At 44.6% G+C, this 23,280-nt stretch overlaps 1 pseudogene; it reads left to right on the forward strand.

Moving 5' to 3' along the window:
- Positions 1-1,302: 1,302 nt before the first annotated feature.
- LOC122676120 lies at positions 1,303-18,208 on the forward strand (annotated as a pseudogene).
- Positions 18,209-23,280: the final 5,072 nt, after the last annotated feature.

Genomic DNA, 23,280 nt, shown 5'->3' on the forward strand with positions numbered 1-23,280 from the left:
GGCTTGCTAGGGTCGCTGCACCAAAGTACCACAAAGTGGGTTGATCAAACTACAGAACTTTATCATCTCATGGTTCTGGAGGCTGGAAATCCAGAGTTGGGTAGGTCTGATTCCTTCGATAGGCTGTGAGGGAAGGATCTACTCCAGATCTCTCTCGTAGGCTTGTGGATGGCCACCTTAACGTTCACGTGGCATTCTCCTTGTATTTTCACATTGCCTTCTGTGTTCAAACTTCCCACTTTCTCTTGGTTGATTGATTGGCCATATTGTACAGGATGTGGGATCTTAGTTCCCTGACCAGGGATGAAACCCACACCCTTTGCAATGGAAGCACAGTCTTAACCACTGGACCACCAGAGAAATCTCCAAATTTCCCTTTTTTATAAGTAGATCAGTCATATTGGATTAGGCACATTCTAATCTCACTTTACCTTGACTGGACCTCTGTATATACTCTCTCTCCAAATAAGGTCACATCCTGAGGTGTTGGGAGGTAGGACTTCAACCCAGAAATCTTGGAGGGGCACAATTTAACCCAAAATATCACCTCCATTCAAGCTTTTGTCATTTCTCAACTGAATCATTTCTTATTTGTCTTCCTTAGGGGAATCCCTGCTTCTAGCATCATCTTCTTTCAATCTATCCTCCACTCTGCTGCCAGAGGATCAGCTAAAACCTGCTGTGGCTGCCAGGATAAATCCACAAACTGGCCCTTTGTCCTCTGCCTTCTGCCATCCTTCTCAGTCTTAATTCCCATCATTCAAGTAGCATTGTTGCAGCCATCTTGAGCCCTTTGTCATGATTACCCTGCCTGTGAACTTGACCATGTGTGACTCCTCCTGCCTGGGGTGGTCTCTCTTCCTGCTCTCACTAACTGAACGCTCCATGGGGTCTTCAGGCCAGCTCCAGCAACATCTTCCCTCAAAAGCCTTCCTTAACACCACCATTCTGGGTTTCGTGTTTCCCTTCCGGGACCTACGTTCCCTCTGCCTTTCTCTCTGCTTTTCTTTTACTTACTAGTCTGTCTCCCTTACCAGAGCCTCTAGTTCAGTGCCTAGTATACCAAAGGTACTCACTACACATTTGCTGAACACATGAGTAAGTGAAATAAATGAAACCTCCTTTAGAAAATTGCTGTGTCAGAGTGAGTTAGTTAGGTGGTGATAACAAAAGTTTTTAGAAGGCAGGGACATAGTCCATGATGGGTGTGGTAATCAGAAAGGTTTAAAATTCTCACGCTCAACAGAAACTGCATCTCAGCTGCTGTCGCTGTTCGGAGGAAAGTGCTGCTGCTGCGTTGACTCTTTGTTTAGTAACATGACCAGCAAGAAAATAATTGCAGTGGTTGGAGCAACAGGTAAAAAACTTCTTACTTTAAAAGTGTGTGCTGACTTGGGTTACTTTCTTGTTTTCCTGTTTTTAACTTCAAAGCCTGCAAGCATAGACTGAACAAAGAGCCCTTTGGAGAAAATTGAGAAAAGTTTATCATTTGCTTGCATTTATGATGTGGTAAAGGAGCAGGGTGATTTGACTTGATTTGTACAGAAATGATCTGAGAGGCACAAGGACATCGGACACATTTTCTTGTTCTTGATCATGGGCTGATTTGTTGGTGTAAGTCTCATTTCAGCACAAGTTATCTGCTACAGACTTTTCTCCACTCGCTTCCTGATAAGCACAAGGAGCAAATGTGAGAGGCCCATGGGCAGAAGATACCCACATCCTGACCAGTGCGGGAAGGACTCTGAAAGGATGGAGTGGGTGGGGATTGCTGCTGCTAAGTCGCTTCAGTCGTGTCCGACTCTGTGCGACCCCATAGACGGCAGCCCACCAGGCTCCCCCATCCCTCGGATTCTCCAGGCAAGAACATTGGAGTGGGTTGCCATTTCCTTCTCCAATGCATGAAAGAAAAAGTGAGAGTGAAGTCGCTCAGTCGTGTCCAACTCTTAGGGACTCCATGGACTGCAGCTTACCAGGCTCCTCCATCCATGGGATTTTCCAGGCAAGAGTACTGGAGTGGGTGCCATTGCCTTCTCCGTGGGTGGGGATTAGGAGAACACGTGCCCGGACTTCTCTCACGCACAGCTGCCTGAACCTTGCCACTGGCATTTCTGCTTCCCCTCTGCCTCCCTCACAATCTGTTCTCCCAACAGCTAGACCTATCTTTCCAAAATCTTTCAATCAGCTCACTCTCCGTCTGTCAGTTCTCATTTCTGCCTTTTGATGATCTATTTGAAACTGTCAGATCATGGCAGGTCTCGGCTCAAAATCCCCCAACAGCGGCCCCCTACCTCACTCAAGTGAAATGAAAGCCCAACTCCTGGTCTGCAAGACACTTCTCCCACTTCCTCCTCTGCCATTCTCCCTCTCTCCCTCTGCCTGTTCCTCAAACACACTCCCAACTTAAGGCCTTTGCACTGGCTGCTCCCTCAGCCTAGAATAATCTTCCTTCCTTTGTCACCCACGATGCTTTCTCCCTCATGTCTTCCAAGCCCTCTCCATGACCGCTCTCCAGACTTCCTTTTTTAAAATGGCAACTTCACTCCACCCTGCCACCGTCTGACTCCCTTCCTGCTTGATTTCTTCCTTTACCACCTTCTCTCCACACTAAGATAGAAGCTCTATGAGGACAGGGGTTTTGTCTGAAGGGAGGCAAGTGCTAAAGTGGGGAGAAAAGAGAAGCAAATTCTCAAAAAACCAACAGCCATGGGCTTCCCAGGTGGCTCAGTGGTAAAGAATCTGTCTGCCAATGCAGGAGACACCAACCAGTTCGATCCCTGGTTTAGGAAGAACCCACATGCTGCAAAGCAACTAAGTCCGTTTGCTGCAGCTGCTGAAGCCTGTACCCTCTAGAGCCTGTGTTCCGCAACAACAGAGGGCGCCAAAATGAGAAGCCCTCATGCTGCAACCAGAAAGGAGCTCCTACTAGCCTGGACTAGAGAAAGCCCACACAGCAGGGAGGACCCAGCAAAGCAGCTCCCCACACTACCCCCAAATCAACCCCAAAAGCAGGCATGACACTGACTTTAAAAGGAAACAAAAGGTAATCAGATGAGGGGATGACTGTATATCGTATTAGGGCAATAGTGAAGTTGTTGGTTTTTCCTGAAAGAGAGGAGAAGTCACTGAAGGGTTTTGAGCAGAGCTGTGACATGATAAGACTTGGTGCTAAAGTTTCCTGTTGACATCTGTCTGGTGAAGAAGCTGTAGGGGGCAAGGGCTGAAGCAGGGAGACTTATGAGGCTGTTGCCCTAAACCAGGCATGACTGACAGTGGCTTAGACTAGGGAGTGGTCAGATTCCCAATATGTTTTAAGGAGCATTGACTTGGTTCCCTGATGGGTCAGATATCAGAGGGAAAGAATGACTCCTAAGTGTTCTGGTTTGAGCAACTGAAAGAATAAAGTTGCGATTCACTGAAATGGGGAGGACCTGGAGAGAGCAGGTCAAGACAGGTCAGGAACTCTGTTTCCGTCTCTTTACACTTGAATTGCTGCCTAAACATTCAAAGTAGGACGGTAAGAGGCTTGGGAGTGGCTCCTAAAGGAATCAGGTTAGATGTGTTAAAGTTGAAGAAAGTTGACTTGCAGTTGGCTGAGGAGGTGTGCTGATTGCTTTACTGCCCACTTTTAATCCTTCGTTCAATAACCTTGGAGTTGTGGGTGTGTGTTTGGGGATTTGGGGAAGGGTTACTAGATTCGGCGAATAAAAATACATGATGCCTAATTAAATGTGATAGGGAAAGTGTTAACCCTTACTTGTGTATGCATTTGAATGTCAAACTCTTGAGCATCATCTCCAGTGTCTGCCATTAAAATGCTGCTCTCTACATGGACTCACCTTCAAGGGAGCAAGGCCAATATGGTTGAATTCGTCTCCTGGTTTGAGTCTTAATGAGACATTAAAGTGGGTGTGATTAGGAGAGCCAGTCCTGGTTTTGGTTCTACTCTTCTTATTTTTTCATACTTGTCCATATTGCTTGCTTTTCCATTTTATGTGGGTCCAGGCAAAGACTGTCCACCTGAAAGCTGAGAATGCAGAGCACAGAGGTTTCATTATTTGTACTTCCTTCATTCACTCATTCTTTCATTCAATAAACAGATATTGAAAGCTTGCAGTGTTCCAGGCACTAATCTCAAAACATGATTAGCAAACAGGGATAAAGAGTAAACAGTTTGTCTTCAAGGTGAACTTTAAGTTACAGTTCAGTTATAAGGAAATAATTACAAAGGTCAGTGTTTTGAGTTGTACCCCGTCCCTCCCCAAATTCATATGTTGAAACCCTAATCCCTAGTACCTCTGAATGTGACAGTATTTGCACATATACAATGTGTTATTGTATTGTTAAAGAGGTCATTTAAAGAGGCGGTTCCGTTAAAGTGAGGCCATAAGAGTGGGCCATAGTCCAATCTGACTGCTGTTCTCAGTAGAAAAAGGAAGTCTGACACAGAGACCTGAGGGGCTCGAGTACACACAGGAAAGACCACTTGAAGACACAGTGAGCAGCCTCTCCTTTTACAATCCAAGGAGAGAGGCTTCAGGAGAGACCAAGCCAGCCGAGGACACCTTGTTCATGGACTTCTGGCCTCCAGGGGTGTGAAAAATATGGGTTGTTTAAGCCACCATTCTGTAGAATCTTGTTATGGCAGCTCTAGCAAACTAATAAGGTCAACAGATTTTTTAAATTGAATTTTAATTTTTATAGATACTGCATTTCAGAAATAGTGTTCTCAATGTAATATCTTCTCCAATCTCTGAGGATATTAATTCTTTAAAATTTTTCTTCTGTTTCCTGCCTCTTTTTATCTTTTCTTTTTTTTTTATCAGTTTGCTTATTTTGGTTTTACCTTTTATGTTGGAGGCTTTCCTTGAACATCTGATGAATTTGGCTATCTGTTCATATTCAGTACAAGAGTACAAAACTGGCTAAGGGTCCAAAGGCAAAGCCCACTGAACGGCAGGCTGACAGGATCATCAGTGGTCTATCAGTTGGGGTGCCTCAAAAAGAAGTGCCACAGTCTCTCAGAGAAGTTGAGAAAATTTAGTAAAGATGGGAAAGAACAGAAAGACTAAGTAAGCAACACGAAAGGACCAGAGGACAAGAGGGATGACTAAAACCTGGGAAGAGCAGCAATGTGAAGGGGTCACCTCTGCTCCAACCCTTGGGTCCCCTGTTGATGCCCTCCTCTGGCCAGACCCAGACTGAAGGCAAAAGAGCCCACTGATGGAGTCCATAGAGGGCAGCCTCTCAGGAGCTAGGCAGGAGAGAGAAGGGAAGGTGCATTTTGAACCACACACACACAAAATCAGGACCGATATGGGACCAGTTTGATGCAGGATCCCAAATATCAGTGAATGTGTAGAGTCTGTGGCATCCCCCATAGGACATTCAGTAAACATTTGTAGAGTGGATAAATCAGGTGAGTGATGATCATATCATGAACAGTCTTGAACACCATAAAAAGAAACTTCTGCAAGTTTTCGACCCTTTAAAAAAATAATAGAATAGGAACTTCTTTTGAAAGTAAAATTCTACAAAGAACCTAAAAAATGAAACCTGTGACCAGTTAAGGCTTCCCTTGTGGCTCAGATGGTAAAGAATCTGCCTGCAATGTGGGAGACCCAGGTTTGATTCCTGGGTTGGGAAGATCCCCTGGAGAAGGGAATGGCAATCCATTCCAGTATTCTTGCCTGCAAAATTCCATGGACAGAGGACCCTGACCAGTTAAAAGTAGAATTGTTTAGTGGACTCTGAGGTGGAGGGTCTGGTCCCCTGCTCTCCTGGCCTCCCAGTTGCCTCCGGGCCCCCCATTCTTTCTCTCCTCCATGGCTTCTGCTAAGCTACCTCGGAGAACGCTGTGAGAAACCTAATTTGAAACCACTCTTGCAAGCCATGGGACTGCCTCCTGAAGCAGTTACAGCAGCAGTAATGGGATTCCCTGCCCAGCTTCTTTTAGTGAACATTCTTCCTGACTCTTTCTGTATTTTTTCTTCCCCAATTCTGCAGGAGCCCAGGGCGGCTCTGTGGCCAGGGCCATGCTAGAGAGCAAAAAGTATGTGGTGAGAGCGCTGACTTGAGACGTGACCCAGCCAAAGGCGCAGGTGCTCCGGGACCTTGGGGCCGAGGTGGTTAAAGGGGACCTGAATGACAAAGCATCGGTGGAGGCTGCCTTGAAGGGAGCCTATGGGGCCTTCCTGGTAACCAACACCTGGGAACATTTCAGCAAAGAGAAAGAAGTGTGTCAGGTGGGAACCACCTTCAAAAGCCCTTTCTTTTTTCCTGCCTGCCCATGCTGCCCTCCCTGGAAGGGGGTGGGCCTCACTCTATCACTTCTCTCTGGCATTTATGAAATCCATGTGCTTCAGGTGGATTGTTAGGTGATTGTAAAATCAGTGTCATGTGACATCTGTCCAAAGGTGACCTTGGAGATCTGAGAGTGGTCGTGTAGTGGAGCCAGTTATTAGAGCCTCTGATTCTTACCATTTGTTGTAGATGGCATGTGAGGGATGGCAGCAAGGACATCCCATGAATTAAGGTTACTCTGAGAGTGAAATGGGAAGAACAAATGTAAGGACTATGTTTAGACTTCTGGCAGAGAACTTGGAAATGAATTAGCAATGGGTACATAAGAAAAGAAGTGAGCAAACAAGCAAATGAGTCACAAGGATGAACTCCAGGGAAAATGAAAATTTGTAGAAAAAGTGAATGTGACCATAAAACAGGTGAAGCGTCGCTCTGCTTCACCCATGTTAGCACTGATGAATGATGCAGCTCCAAATATGATATTCTGAGGATGAAAAAAAGGAAGTTGTGTATGTATGTGATGGTTACGGTGGTGGGGCCATGTGTGTGAGCATACTGTTGTGCTCGGTTGTTACGACGTGTCCAGCTCTTTGCCACCCAGTGGACTTAGCCCACCAGGCACCTCTATCTAGGGGATTTCCCAGGCAAAGATACTGGAGTGGGTTGCTGTTTTCTTCTCCAGGGGATCTTCCCTGACCCAAAGACCAAACTCGCTTCTCCTGCTGCATCTCCTGCATTGCAGGCGGGTACTTTACCGCTGAGCCACCAGGGAAGCCTGTGTGAGAGAGACAGAGACATTGAGAGAGAGAGAGCTGAAGATGAGGCTCATCTGTCATAGTAGAAATTTAGTAGATGATTTCTTAAACTGTGAAAAATCAAGAATTAGCAGTACAACATGTTATTTAGAAATAAAGAAGCAGCTAAAAGATGAAAATGAGCACGTAGAATATTGGGCATGAGCCCATAGAATTTCTGGAAAGTAGTTATCACCATAGGGGGTACAGGGAACTTTTCTGTCATTATAAGATCTACTTTCCCCTCCCCCATGCCAGTGCTATTTGCAAATTATACATATGTTTAAATAGAAAATATGAAGATTAAAGTTTTTAAATGTAATGGATGGGATCGGACTTTTTCAGTAATGGTAAAATTAAAAAAATTAAGAGCAAGATTGAACCATTTCAGGAACGTCTGTTAATTATATCACTTACAGCTTGTCTTTAAGTGATAAATTTAGGAAGGACTTATTTTAGGAACTCTTGAGTTCTAATTCTGATATTCACTCACTGTGGAATGTAGGGGTACAAGTCATTTCTCTGTCTCACTTTCTCAACCTAAGCCAGATTAGTTATGTCTTCTCTGTCTGGTATGGGGTTTTGTGAGGAAAAGAAGGGAAAAAAAAGAGAGGGAGTGGAAGGAAGAAGGAGCTTTGAAGAACTTGGAACTAAAACTACAAAAAAGAAAATATATGTACATCTATGCATGCTTGTATGTGTGTGTGTGTTTATAAAAACCAATTATATGTATATCTCCCTCCATTTTGCCCTCAGTATCCAAATGGTGAGCAGATATAATCTATCATCAGAAAACATCACACTGCTTTCACAGGTATCCCTGAGCCTCTTTTATATATATATATATGTGTATATATATATATAAAATGCGGTAGTGGATCACAGAGTTACTGACAACCAAGAGGAAGGGGCCGGATTCCTTACTGTTTGCACCAGAAGATGGGTTCAGCATTTTGACACAGTGGAGCCTCTGCTTCTGGATCCTGGTGGCCTCCCCTATGATCTGAGGCTGGGAAAGCTCCCCTCCAAAGAGGACAATAAGAGAAAGGCGTCGGGGGGGAGTAGAGGACCCAGCATCAGCCCCTCAGTCTGCATGCAAATTCAACCTTCTCTATAAGGTGTCTACCTTTGTCCCTCAGGGAAAACTGGTGGCTGATGTTGCCAAGAGCCAGGGTCTGAAGCACGTGGTGTACAGCGGCCCGGAGAACGTCAAGCGCCTGACAAACGGCAAGCTGGAGGTGCTGCACTTTGACGGGAAGGGTGAGGTGGAGGAGTATTTCTGGTCCATTGGCGTTTCCATGACCAGCGTCCGAGTGGCAGCTTACTTTGAAAACTTTCTTGGCCCACTGAAGCCGGTGAAGGCCTCTGATGGAGATTACTACACCCTGGGTATGTGGAGGGTTGTAGTGAAACTAACCTGACACCAGCTTTCCCCCTGCCCAGCCCCCTATTCCCATCCTTCCTCTCTTCACATGCCATCCGAGTGCCTGCTGTGTGGTCAGCTCTGGGTGAAGTGCTGACAGGGGCCCCACGTTGTCCTAGATCTCCTGGAGAGCTGGGTCTTGGGCTGGAAAAACCAAGGATTACACTTCCTGTCTCATCCAGCTGATGTTCCTCATATAAGCAGTGAGCCACGTGGCCTCAGGCCTCAGTTTCCCCATGTCTAATAGGAAAGTTGGACAAGATGACTTTCCTTTCTAGCTCGTCTCTCTGCCCTTCTGTGGCCACAGGGAACACATTCTTCTCTCGACCTGGATCCCAGGGTCAGAATCCTGAGAGGGTCCATGCCCATACTGCACCTGAGCTTGTCCGATCTCGGAAGCTAAGCAGGGTCAGGCTGGTTAGTACTTGGATGGGAGAATCCTGGAGGGACACTGACTCCCTCAGAATGAGTTTCCAGCCCTGCTTGCAGAGCCTGGTTCCATAAGTCTGGTCTGGGGCCTGCAAGACTATAGTTCTAATCAGGACTCCTGGTTAGAATTCCAATGCTGCCAGTCCCCTGGCCTGCATTCCCCTGCTCTTTGGGGACATTTTCTTTGACCATAGTCCAGGGTGGCTCTGTGGAATGGAGGGAGTGTGAGAGAATCAGTGACTGCAAGGCAGTCTTTCTTCCCTGGCATGTAATTAAGACTGATGAGGGACGTAACTAGTGGCAAAGTAGATCTGAGCTAGAGCCTGGAGCACCTGCCACATGTCACAGATGACTTGGGTAATAGTTCAACAAGTGACCTGATAAGTGTATAAATGTGATACATCTCTTCACCCCCCTTCCCTTCTTCCTATGCCTCTGCCAGGTTTCAGAAGCCTGCACCCGTGACATTTCCCAGGTTCTAAACTAGGATATTATAATCTATGAATTAGATTGGCCCTAGGTGAAGAGGTGATGCTTTAACCTTTTGCTGGTACCCAGTCCCATGTGAGTTCCCCACATCTGTAAAACCCAGCCTCGGGTATCCCTGAGATCTCGTCCTCTCCCTTCCGTCAAGCGCCGCCCCCTCCATAGGGAATAGCTCCCTGCCACCGCGCGCCCCCCCCCCCCCCGCCCCCACACACCATAGGGAATATCTAACGTTTACCGAGGACTTACTGGATGTTTGGTGTCTGTTTCACAGATGGGAAAACTGAGGCACAGATAGATGAGATTAACTTTGCCAAGATCAATAGTAAGGTAGAACCAGAACTTGAATTCTGGTAATCTGACTCCAAAACTGTACTCTTTAAATGAAAAAAAAAAAAAATTTTTTTTTTTTTTGGTCACACCATGAGGCAAGTGGGATCTTAGTTCCCCAACCAGGGATTGAAATCATGCGCCCTGCAGTGGAAGTGCAAAGTCTTAACCACTGGACCACCAGAGAATTCCAGAACCATATTCTTTTGTTTTTTTCAGTCAATAAGAAATTTACTTGTTTTAAAAAAATCCAAATGCACGCATTGTCCAGAAAAATTTAACAGATTTATAATTGTTATAAAGTTGAACTGCTGAAACTTGTTCACTGAAACATTTTGACATTCATTAATGCTTTATGTCCTGCATTTACATTAAAAATTCACACACAAATGAAAATGGAAAAACTGCCAATACCTGATTTCTCTCCCCTATTTTTCCACTTGCAATCATATACTTAGGTACCTTTTGACCCCATGGAAAACATATATCTAACGTTCAGAACTACCAATAACAGGAAGAAGAGAATTTTTCTTTTTTTAAGAATGAAATGTTTACCATCTTAGTGGATTCTTGAGCACGTTCTCCACGTATGCGGCATGCTAACTGGATGTCTTTTGGCATAATTGTTACACGTTTGGCATGGATAGCAGACAGGTTGGTGTCTTCAAAAAGGCCAACAAGATAGGCCTCACTTGCCTCCTGCAAAGCACCAATAACTGCACCCTGGAAGCGCATATCTGTTTTGAAGTCCTGACCAATTTCCTGCACCAGATGCTGGAAGGGAAGTTTGCGAATCAGCAGCTCAGTGGACTTCTGATAACGTCTCATTTCACCGAGTGCCGCAGTACCAGGCCTGTAAAGATGAGGTTTCGTCACCCCTCCAGTAGAGGGCGCACTCTTGCGAGTGGCTTTTGTAGTGAGTTGCTTCCTCGGTGCTTTACTGCTGGTTGATTAGCTTACATTCGAGCCATGGTATAGAGACCGCCTCACTTAACCCCTTCTCCTTTGGCTGGAGCTAGGAGAGCTAAAGGAGACGCTGGCCGGCTGCAAACAGAATTCCAGAACCATATTTTTTTTTACCACTGTCCCTTAGCACCTTTTAAACTCAGTCCAAGAACCTCAATCTTCAAATAAAAGCAAACCTCAGAGTCAGAATACACTTGACTCTGAGTGCCTCAAAAAACAGAGACTGCTTTTTTACAATTATAATTTATAATTTATTTATATTTATAAATTTATAATTTATATATTTTATAATTATAATTTATGCAGAGGAATGAGCAGACATATTTCCTACCCAGAAATCAGGTAGGAAGTTAATTTTGCTGCAAAAAGACAAATTGTGACATTTAGTTCCTGGCTGCTAAACCTTAAGTCACTTTTACACTGGACTGGAATTCAGAGACCTTGATTCTTGTCCTGGCCTGTTGTTTCCTAACTGTAAGGCGCTGGGTGAGTCAGTAGACTTAGATTCTTCAGTTTAAATAAACGACAGTGCTGGGGCTAGATCACGTCCACATTGGGTTCCAGCCTCAGGAGTGTGGGCTTCTGGGAATCTGCAAGAGGTTGTACCCACCTGTAGGAATGGCACAGAATTCGGAGTGATGGACGAGGGCTTGAGTTCCCTTCTGCTGCTTGCTGGCTGAGTAACCTCAGGCAACTCCTTGATATTCCTATGTTTCAAGGTTGTTTTGAGGATTAAACCATCCAATATGTTTGCTAATGATTTCATTCAATAAATATTTGAAGGCCTCCTACGTGCCAGTCATTTACTTCACTTTACTGGAGATTCAGTAATAAACCACTCAAAGCAGACAAAGCTCTGCCCTCATTAAGCTCATATTCTGGTCAAGGAGGTGGATAGCAGAGAAGCATAATAGAGAAGTAAAATGTATTATGTGTTAGAAAGTGATAAGTACTCTAAAAAATAAGCCTGAGTAAAGTGTATGTGGAGTGTTAGCAGTAAGCGTGGTGTATGAAATTTAAATTAGGTGATTGGTGGGCTTCTTTGAGAAGGTGACATTTGAGCAACTTCTGATAGAGGTAAGTAACTGGCTTTGTGAATATTCGGGGGAAGACATTTTCAGGCAGACAGAACAGCCAGTGTGGTTGGATCGGAGCAGGTTGGGGGTTGGGGAGAGGGGAGTAGGAGGTGAGGCCAGAGCTAGTAGAGGGTCTGGTCCTGTAAGCTATGGCTTTTCTTCTGAGAGACACAGAGAGCCATTGGAGGGGTCTGGGCAGATATGACATGAGCTAACTTTAGTTTTTACAGAATCACTCTGACTTTTGTGTTGAAAAGAGACTGTGGAAGGGCAGGAGTAGAATTGGAAATAAGGGGCCCAGCTTTGCAATAATCCAAGTCAGAGATGATGGTGGCTTTGTTGTTCAGTCACTGAGTTGTGTCTGACTCTTTGCGACCCCATAGACTACAGCACACCAAGCTTCCCTGTCCTTTGCCATCTCCCAGAGTTTGCTCAGATTCATGTGCATTGAATTGGTGGTGCCATCTAACCATCTCATCCTCTGCCGCCCTCTTCTTCTCCTACCCTCAATATTTCCCAGCATCAGGGTCTTTTACGAGTTAGCTCTTCTCAGATGGTGGCTTAGACTAGGGTAATACCAGTGAGGATGGCGAGAAGTCTTCAAATTCTGGACACTGTGAATATGACTACAAAAAAAAAAAGGATCTGGGGTGGGAGACACATGTCAAGGTTGACTCTAAGATTTTTAATTTGAGAAACTGGAATCATAGAGTTGCCATTAACTGAGAAGGAAGTTTGTAGCAGAAGCAGGTTGCCCAGGAATTCATTTTGGGGCACACTGAGTTTCTAATGTTTATTAAACATTCAAGTAAGGATATTGAGTAGGACATGGGACAAATGCATCTGGAGCTCAACAGAGATGTCAGGGTTAGACATAACAATTAATCATAACTTGCACACAGAAGATGCTTAGTAAATAGTAGTTCTTTTTCTTTTTATCAATACCCAGGTATTATGATATTTTCTCAAACAAACCTTATAACTGCATGGATGGTAGCGACTCAGTGTTACATGGAATTCCCATACCTTTTGTTTAACTGGTTGATTAATTCAGATTGATGGGAGCTACCAAGGATGTGATGTAATTAGCTATTTTTATCTTTTTATTTTTTAAACTAGCAATGCCTATGGGGGATGTACCAATGGATGGTATCTCGGTTGCTGATATCGGAGCCGTCGTCTGCAGCATCTTTAATTTTCTCCAGAGGAGTTTGTAGGCAAGGCCATGGGTCTCAGTGCAGAAGTGCTGACTATGCAGCAGTATGCTGATATTCTGTCCAAGGGTTTGGGGAAAGAAGTCCGAGATGCAAAGGTGAGTTTTTAAGAGACAAACATGATCACAAGAGGTCACATTCCCACTAACTTACAAATTCTGGGAGACTTTTCACAGATTTGGGCAGGGTTGAGCTGAGGCCGTCAGATGAAATTGGAGAGGATTCCTGTTCTATGAATCTGTCTTCATTTGTTGGTGCATCTGAATCCTAACCTTAAGACTTTATGCTTTGGCTTCAGGTTAATCAGCTTATTAAAGTACAATTCCTTTTGGGTGGAAAGAACTTAGACTCTGAAGACTAAGGTACAATGTTCTCATATACACCATCCCATCCCTCCCCTCCCAGGGACTCATCGCTGATCAGGCCAGTGTGCCAGAGTTGGCCAGCATCAGGCAAGGCACTTAGCCTCTCTAAGCTGTGGCTTCCTCATTCACAAAGTGGCTGAGAGCATCTTCCTGGGGCATTTTGTGAAAATTAGGGTATATTTTGGGAGCTTAGCCTAGAGTTTGGCATATAACAAGCATATCTCAAGGACCTGTTATATACCTGGTGCTACCTTTGAGGACTTCACAGCAGAGTTGGGGTGAAAATTCTCACATGAATGAAGTCATAGTGATCAGACAAGAGCAGAACTCTGTGGTGCTTGATTGTGTTGCCCACACTCTCTGCTCTATGGGTGGTCAGAGAGGGTAGGAGAAGGCTTCACAGAAGGAGTAGCTTTGAGGTGGTCCTTGAGTCTGGGCAAGACTGGGTATGGGTGGAGGGAGCAATGGGTGGCCTGACTAAGTTCTAGAATGAACAGGAATAAACCGGAGGCAGTCTGGGGAAGTAAGCAAGTCCTGGCTCTGCCCTTATCCCTCTGGGGGCTCTTGAAAAATTACTTAACTTCTCCATGGTTGTGTGTGCATGTTCAGTCATGTCTGACTCTTTGTGACCCCCTGGATTGTAGCCTGCCAGGTTCCTCTGTCCATGGGGATTCCCCAGGCAAGAATATTGGAGTGGGTTGCCTTTCCCTTCTCCAGGGGATTTTCCTGACCCAGGGATTGAACACATGTTTCCTGAGTCTCCTGCATTGGCAGGCGGATTCTTTACCACTGAGCCACCTGGGAAGCAGACTTAACCTCTCCAGCCTTCCTTTGTTCATATGTTAAAGAAGATTATTACACCTGCCATAGGCTTGTTGCGAGGATGTGGTGAGACCCATGTGGGAAAGGCTAGCACTGGGTCTGGTATTTAGTAGCCCTCCATAACTAACTGGGTTGGAATGGCCTGGGCTTGAGTGTGGCCATGATAGACCTTTCATAGAGAAGTGAGGGCAGTGGTTCATCCTGAGTGCTTCCAGCCATTTCTCCAAGCGGCTGTTGTGAGAGGCTGGAGAGAGAACAGTGTTTCTGAGAAAGAAGTGTTCATCTGTGTGTGCCTGGCCTGGACACCATCGCAGCTGAAAGGAGGACCCTACCTTCCCTCAAGCTGGCAGGCATCAACTAACACAGCTCTTTGTCTCTCCTGGCTGCTGGTCTCCCATCTGTGAAAGGAGAGTGTAGTCTGGATGGTTTCTCAGGTTCTGCCCAGTACTGACATTTCTCCAGAGTAGAGAGAGTCCCTTCCTCTTTACAGTTCGAGTCTGCTTTTGTAAATTAGGATTGATTGGAACACACCTGCACTTTTGTTTGTGTATTGCCTCTGGCTGGTTTCAGGATACATTGGTAGATCTGAGTAGTTCTAGACAGTAGTTCTAGTAGTAGTGACAGAGACCATATGGCCAGAAAGCCTTAAATATTTATATTTAGCCCTTCATGAGTAAGTTTGGTGAACCCTGCTCTAGAATGTTTCCTAGAGTTAGGGGCAGAGGGTTGGTTTTTGTTTTCATCTGCAGCTCGTGGGCCAGTGAATCTTGAGAGGCTATCTAGACTCCAGTTCACCTCAAGTACTGGCCCTGTGAGGAGGCTGACAGATATTTTGGGGAGAAAACTATTGTAGGTATCAATCCAGCTATAAAGCCATGTTTGGGGATCTCACTGAAAGCCACACAAATTTCATGGAGAAAATGTTACTCCCAAGCCCAAGAAGTCAGCACTCATTCAAAAGATGGTGAGAGAACATCTTTTGTTCTTATGAGAACTTCTGCAAAGTCATCTATCCCTGGGTGCAAATTTACTATTTAGTGACTGACCCCTCTCCCAGTGCTTTGCTTTTGGGTCTTGTATTCATTTTGTCTGTGGGGTCTGAACTCTACAAAGAAGGGGAGGGAGGTGAAGAATGTGGGCGTGTGGTGTGTGTGCATTCATTTCAGAACGCCAGGTAAACGTTATTTGGGATGGCTCAGGACCGTCCAAGCATCTCTCAGTCACATACCTGGTTTCTGACGGCTTTGGGTACAAGTTGTTTCGCAATGCAGCAGAAACTTCTCTGGCACACAGAATTTTATGGGATTGGAAGCTGGAAGTTCTACAGAATGGTTAAAGCTGTTCTTAGAAACGAGTTTGACTTAAAGCCACTGGTGCTGGTACGGTACTCTGGGGAAGGACGCATGTGGCCACAAGGTGGCGCTCCAGCCCTGGCGGTCTGACTTTCCCTGTCTGGTCAGAAGGTTGCTGTTTGCTTAATTACTTCAGCGACTACCCCTCACCCCTGACCCCACTCCCGAACTCCCCAGAATAAACTCCCATCAGAAACTCTGATCTGGCTGAAACTGCCTGTCTAACCCCAAAAGGGACACTGTTCTCTCAGAAAAGTGAGACACAACAGAGCAAATCTCTTTTCTTAAAAACCTGCAGAAAAGCATCCCTTATTTTCCTGAGGGATATTAGTTACCAAAGTTATAGGATGAGAGAGTAACTCAAGGAGACAGATATTTTAGAAGTCATCTTCCATGCTTCTCTGATAGTGTTCTATTTTCAAACTCACTAAAATTTAAAAATATTTTCTGATTTCAAAAATTATAAATGCTTATGGCAGAAAATACAGAAAATTATTTTTAAAAAGAATATAAAAGTCACATTGTTTAATCTATCAGAGATAGTAACTGTTAAGATTCGTACATTTTCTTCTGGTCTTTTTCCAGTATATATGTAATAAAATTAAAACAACATGCTATGTACCATTTTGTATTTGGCTTTTTCACTTGACATTAAATTATGAGCATATATTTCTATTCAACTTTTTAAAAAATATTGACTGCATAATATTTCTAGAGTAGATGTACCATAGTTACCATAGTTTATTTTACCATTCCTCTATTTTCTGGATATGCAGATTGTTTTTTATTTTTCATTACTATAAATGGTATGACAGTCATTATGTTATATGAGTTTGCACCTGTCACATTATTCTAAGGCCAGGTAGAGGTTAGAGTTTTCTAAGTGAGGTTAGAGTTTATCGTTGGAGACTAAAAACTGATTATATTGGATCCAATAGTTAGAAATGTTCTTAATGGGAATCCCATGGTGGTTCAGTAGTTAGGGCTCTGCGCTAGTAGTTAGGGGGCAAGATTTTGGTCCCTGATCAGGGAACAAAGATTCTACATACCATGTGGCATGGCCAAAAAAAAAAAAAGGAAAGAAAGAAAGAAATGGTCTTAGTTGATGCAGATGGCATCTCTATAGATCCACTTAGTGTCGGAAGGGTTTTTCAGAGGGTGGCTCAGTGGGTATGTGATGGGGAGTGTTTGTTGGGCCTGGCCCTGGCAGAGGCTGCATGGCTGAAGTTCAGATGCTTGTTTCCAATCAGGAGGGAAGGATGGAGAGCTTAGTGCCTTGATGCTGCATGGAGGGCTTGATGGGTTGAAGATCTTGAAGGCATGCTGAGGAATCCCAGGAGGAAATGTATATGAAAACCAGTCAGATGAAGGGGCTATATATCCATGGTACCTTATCCCGAGTGCTTGCGGCCAGAAACAATTCAGCTTTCAGAGTCTTGCAGCTTTTAGAGGGGTTATGTCTACACACACTATGTGACATCACCATCAGGGGCTGGGGCAGGACCCTGTAACCAAACATATCAATATCTCTGCAGAGAAAGACAGGGCAATTTCCACTAAGCAGGATGAAGACCATAAATAACTTCTCTTAAGTTTAGATAAGGTTTTGCCCCCAAATTAGTTCAGGAAAGTCAATATGTTGCCAAATTGCTTATGAAAAAAAACTTCAGTGTTTCTTGGGTCTTGGGATTAGGCAAAAGAATTGTGGATTTGTATCATCATGAAGGTGAACAAGTTCTTTTCAAACTGTTTTAAATGAGGGCTATAACATTTCGTGTTGTTCTTTTCTTTCTTTCTTTTTTAACTTGTTCTTCAAAGATCACCCCAGAGGCTTATGAGAAGCTGAAATTCCCTGCAGCAAAGGAAATGGCCAACGTGTCGTTTCTATCAAATGAAGCCAGACCGTGACATCAAGCTCACCCACCGACTGAATCCCAAAGTCAAAAGCTTCAGCCAGTTCATCTCAGAGAACCAGGCAGCCTTGAAGAACTTATAAACTGTTCACACAGGCCTCTGAGAACACAGTGTTATTCCTCCCAGTTCCTGGTCTTCTTTATAGCACTAAAACTGTGTTTATGGAACAGACAGCTTAGAATACAGTTGTTATACCCTGAAGGCTTCCCTGGGTTGGGAGCGGGGTGGGGGCAGGGGGTGGGTGGGCAGTAGGACACTGCAGAGCTGATTCACACAGTACTGTGACCCACATGTAACGTTCCAGCTGCTAATAAACATAGTACACCTGTCAGGTTAAGTGAGAAGCCCCCAGCCTATCACCCTTTGTAGTTCTCTCTTCCCAGCAGCCACGTTGCCTTGGAAGTCTCTGGCCTGAGCAACTTGCAGCTCCTTCCTTCTCACAAATCAGTGGGGATGGGGGTACCCTCAGCTTTCTCCTTCATATGTGACCTCGAACTGGTCACATATGTGTGACTGTCACACCTGGAACTCCCTTAGACAGCTCCAGTTTTTTCAAGCGCGTTGTCACATTCTTCGTGAGGTTTTAAGTGATTTTAATTTTCTTAAAAATCTTTGTAGAGGGTTTTCTGGGGAACTTGGTGTTCAGTGAACCAGTGTTGGAAATGGAAATTCAGTTTTGCTTCAAGGTTGGAAGCTCATCTCTAATTGTCATTAAATCAGCTGTTGAATCATTACTCAGTTACTCGTCTTTTCATTCACCTGCCCCTCATTTATCCATCCTCCAACTTTCTTTTCAGCCCCAGCACCAATGGTACATCTGTAGGCCTTGCTCCCCTCCTGTTTTCTTGCTGGAGTGGTCCACTCTCCAAAGGCTGCCATGGCCCCTTTTCAGTTTGTGGTTGGGATTGTGTCATGCGAGGGCAAGGGAGGGGGCTATGTCACTACTTAGCGACAAGTGAAGCCCAGAGCCTCTGCAGTGGGTACAGTCCAGGAGCTTGAGACAATGTCTGGCCAAAGGTAGTAAAGTGGAAAAAGAAGGTGATGGAAGTGCCCCCATGGTATCTTTTTTTGTTTCTGGCTTAGCATTTTTCTATCCCATATTGTAATTGTCTTGTTTACTAGCCTTCCTCTTGGCTGTGAGAGACTTGGACCCCTTTTTACCCCAGCACCTGGCACATGGTAGGCGATCAATAAATGTTGATTGACTAAATGTGTGAATAAAGTTAACTGATCATACCATTACAAGAAAAGGGAAATAAATAGGTGCATGGGTTGGAGAGTGGTGAGAACCAGCAACTGATACTTAAAGCGCAAGAGGTTGTCCACGTCCGGGAGAGCGGGGTTGACCCCTACTGTTCTGGGGCAGGTAGCAGATGGAGCTGAGCGAGGACAAGGGTGGCGGTGCCTGTGTGACAGGACGCAGTGGCCGGGACCTGGCTCAGAAGAGGACGCTCAGCAATGCCAAACGTCAGCCTTTCTGTCTCTTAATGCATCCAGTGGTGTTTGTTGGGTGAATGATGGAGGTTATTGCAGACAAATTTTGATTCTTAAGGGGAAATCAGTCAACTTGAGGACCATGCTCCTTTCTGAAGGGCACTCTCCTTATTCCCCAAGTGATCAACTTGATTTGGCCTAAGCTATTAACCCTGAGAAACGGGTCTGGATAAATTTCTAAAACAGGAAAAGAAAAACAAAGCCTTAAACTAAAAATAGGTGGCTTATTATTCATCTGGTGGGCCAGGCAGGAAGAATGGCCACTGCTTCCTAAATAAACCTCAGTATCCCCTAAGTGGAAGTGTCTGTAGGCCAGTGGGTCCCCTGGGCTCACTGTGTGTTCACTGGGGTGGCAGGTTGGTTCTTCCAACCTTTGGGACAAGGCTAGGGTAACTCTAGGCCAGTCCCACTCTTGTTCCTGGAAAGCCCACGAAACCCATTCTGGGCTTAAAATATTTGTTTATTTGGCTGTACCAAATATTAGTTGCAGTACATAGGATCTTTGATCTTTTTTGCAGCATGTGGGATTTAGTTTCCTGACCAGTGATAGAACCTGGGTCCCCTGCATTGGGAGTGTGGAGTTTTAGCCACTGGACCACCAGGGAAGTCCCCCTTTGTGGATTTAGAAGCAAACTTTACAGTGGCTGATCTGAAACGAGTCTGCCTTTTAGAGATCTTCTTTGCATCTCCATCTCACACAATCAATAAAGGGAAAGAGCTGTTAACGTTGGTCTAAGACATTTTGACATTTCTGGACAACAGATGAGGGACTCTACCACCACCCCTGCCCTTTTCCCCCTTCGATCTCCAAGCCTACGGAGAGAAAAGCTTCCCTTCCAAGTTTCTCAGAGGAGAGATTTGGGGACCCACAAAAGGCACAGCAGGTAGAAATGAGCTATGCACCACAGGAAATGCAACCACCGTCTGTGGTCCAGGGAGTGGGGTGGGTGGGGGTGAGGGTGGAGGTGCAGGAACAGAAGGGGTGCTGGCAGTATCTCTCTGTGATTCTATAAATGTTCCTAGAAACGTTGGCTATAAAGTCACACAATGCTGGGTTTGACTCCTCTCTGTGCCACTGACTAGCTGTGTGCATTTGGCTTCAGTTTCCCCATCCTCACAGGTTCTGCTGGGCTCCGGCTACAAGATTAAAAGTGGAAAAAGCACTTTGGACAGTCTTTGGCAGATAGTCAGTGCTCAATAATTAGTATTGAGAATAATCCCTGCCCTCACCCCCTTTGGGCTTCCCTGGTGGCTGGCTCAGATGATAAAGAATCTGCCTGCAATGTGGGAGATCCAGGTTTGATCCCTGGGTCTGGAAGATCCCTTGGAGAAGGGAATGGCAGCCTACTCCAGCATTCTTATCTGGAGAATTCCATGGACAGAGGAGGCTGGCGGGCTGCAGTCCATGGGGCTGCAGAGTTGGACATGACTGAGTGACTAACACTCACCTTCTTCATATAGCACTCTGAGTTCTGAGGTACCTATAGGGTACTCTGGGTCACGCCCTAACCTGCCATGCACTGGTGGCCTCCTGGAGAGCAGATTCATCTGGCTCTCCCCACCCTCTGCTGGAGATCTGGTTCCTGCTGCCAGCTCCCTTTATCCACCACTAGATGGCAGGACGAGCCTAGCATCTAGCATGGGAAAGGGTCCCTGCAACCTCATCCAAGCTGGCTTCCTCACCAGCATCCATTCTCCTGCCCAGGGGATACTTCCAACTCTGATGTCCCACCAAACTGCACAAGGGGCAGAGACGATTCCCCGAAAGGAATTCGGGGCACTGTTAGGAAAATTGAAGTGTCGATTGGGCCAAACACTGTGCACGGTCCAAAGCAGCTGTTCCCTGGCAAGAGTCAGCTCCTGGAGTCCTCGCAGAAGTCAGCAGGAAGGCAAGAGCATAGACTTTAAAACACTCCAGAGTATAAGCTGTTAGACTATTTCTGAAGGGCTGTTCAGCTAATGGTTGCAAGAGGACTAAAAATGTGCACACCCTTTGGCTTGGCAATGCTTCTAGGAAACTATTTTAGGTAAATAAACACAAATACAGATAACAATTAAATTTCCAGGATTTTATATGAAACTGTTGCTCATGAGTGGAAAAATGCAAATAAGCTAAATGTTCAGCATTAAAGGAATGGATAACTTAATTACTGAATAGTTTTAAAGTTCCCTTAAATTTTAAATTCTTAAAAGCTAGAATTTGTAAATAATTTTACTGGAAAAAACTTATTATGTTTCAAGTGAAAAATGTTGGACTTCCCTGGTGGCCCAGTGGTTAAGACTCTGCTTCTAATGCAGGGAGTCCCAGGTTTGATCCCTTTTTTGGCAAATTAAGATCCCGTATCTGCACAGTGTGGTGAAAAAAGAATATATTGTATGTAAAGTAATGTTATACCTAGCTTAATTCCAGTTGTGTAAAGTATGCAAGTATATAGTAAAATATCGAGAGGAAAACCACCAGCACATTAAAAGTGGTTTTCATTGAACAGTGAGATTTTGGTTGGTTTCTACTTTCTCCTTTTAAGTTTTCCCTTTTTTTCAGGTTTCTGTAATTAAAATATGTTAATTAGACATTAAAATTTTATGTAAAAAAGTTCCTTTTATTTTTATTTATTTATTTATTTTTAAAAAGTTCCTTTTAAAGTTTAACAAATATAGATGATCTTAATTCTTCCTTATGTTATGACAACTATAATAATTGTTATTTACTATGTACTAGCCACTATGATAGGAGCTGTATGAACATTCTTGCACTAAATCTTTACACAAACCCTATAAACAAGATTATCTTCTCATTTTACAGATAAAGAAACATATTTTGAAGAGTTTAGGTAATTTTTCCAAAGTCACACATTACTAGGTGGTAGAGCCAGGATTTAAATTCAGGTTTGTATGTATGCAAAGTCCGTGAGCTGTCCTGCCTATCAGGACTTTGATCAATGCAATTCTCAACTTAAGAAAGAACTGGGTCATCGAATTCATTCAGAATTTAGTTGTTTGGAATTTGCGGCGTATTTTTCTCTTAGAAATACTGTCAATGCTAACTCGCAACACTATATAAAGACCAACCTCCAAAACTGGTGAAACCACATTTACTCATTTACTGTGAAACCACAACTTTTTTTTTAAACCACAACTTTTGATAAGGTGTTTCTTGCTAACCCTTTCTCCCAGATGTACAAGCAAGTGAGTATTGAAACTAATATTGGGGTGAGCATGAGGCAGTACTTGGGGATGTCGTGAAAAGGCTATCTCAAACTGTATGTGTGAAATAAGAGAAAGCAGACTCAAGGTGTGACCCAGGGTACAGCAAAAGCCATGAGGTCTGAATGGCTGACTGTGTGAAGGCATCCAGGATAGGAGGGGTGGGCCTAAGGGACAAAGCCCAGCCTAGAAACCTGGAAACCCTCAGGAGGGCTGTCAAATCCAAATGTTTCCTGGAGCCAGGCAGGTAAATTTATGAAGCAGCCAGATGTAACACAATAAAGGACGCTGGAAACCACAGCAGTGAGAGCCTGGGTGACCCAACTACAGGGGTTAAGAATAGAATTTAGGAGACACACAATGCCACCAAGCATCGTCGCTTCAACTGTTCCTAACATGATGGTTTTCTGACTTTAGGGTTTAACAGCTGAATCTTCCTATTTTGTAGAAGGAGCGAGGTACCTGGTGAGGTTGTAAGGACAGAGCATGAGAGGAAGGAGCAAGAACAAGACTCTGGCGTCCCCGCTTAGTCAATGGGGAACATGTCAAAGGCAAGGGCTGTGGGGGTGGGGGAGGAGCTTGTTGGCAGCAACTGCTCCTGTTTGTATGTCATTACAAATGAAGCTTTCTCTCATTGCTTCCAGCAAAATTTGGCCATGTGGGAAGAGAAAGAAGAAAGGAATTAACGTTTGTTGAGAGCCACACAGTTTCATAATCATCATCTCATTTTAGTCTTTTTATCTCCTTGAAAAGTTGGTGTATGTGGCAAAGTCTAGCTAGATGTTTACCAAACCTGTTTCCTCATCTTCCTGGGCATGCAGCTGGACCTCATTTCTAAGTGTTCTTTGCAATTCATTGCAGTGATAGATAGATGCTAGCCTGCAAGTGGATGGGATGCTGTGTGTGGATGTGTGTGCAAGTGGATGGGATAGGCCCAGCAGAAAACCTTCCACTGGCCTTAGTCCTACATTGTCTCCCACCTACCTTTGGATGGACATCTACAAGGCTGGTGACCTTGAAATCCATGCTTAGAAAACAGTGAAGACAGATAAAGAAAGGATGCAGGCACCTATCTCCTCTCTTGGAGAAGAGCAGCCCAGAGACCAGG

This window comes from Cervus elaphus, chromosome 19 (genome assembly GCF_910594005.1).
Source record: "Cervus elaphus chromosome 19, mCerEla1.1, whole genome shotgun sequence".
NCBI classification, from domain to species: Eukaryota; Metazoa; Chordata; class Mammalia; order Artiodactyla; family Cervidae; genus Cervus; species Cervus elaphus.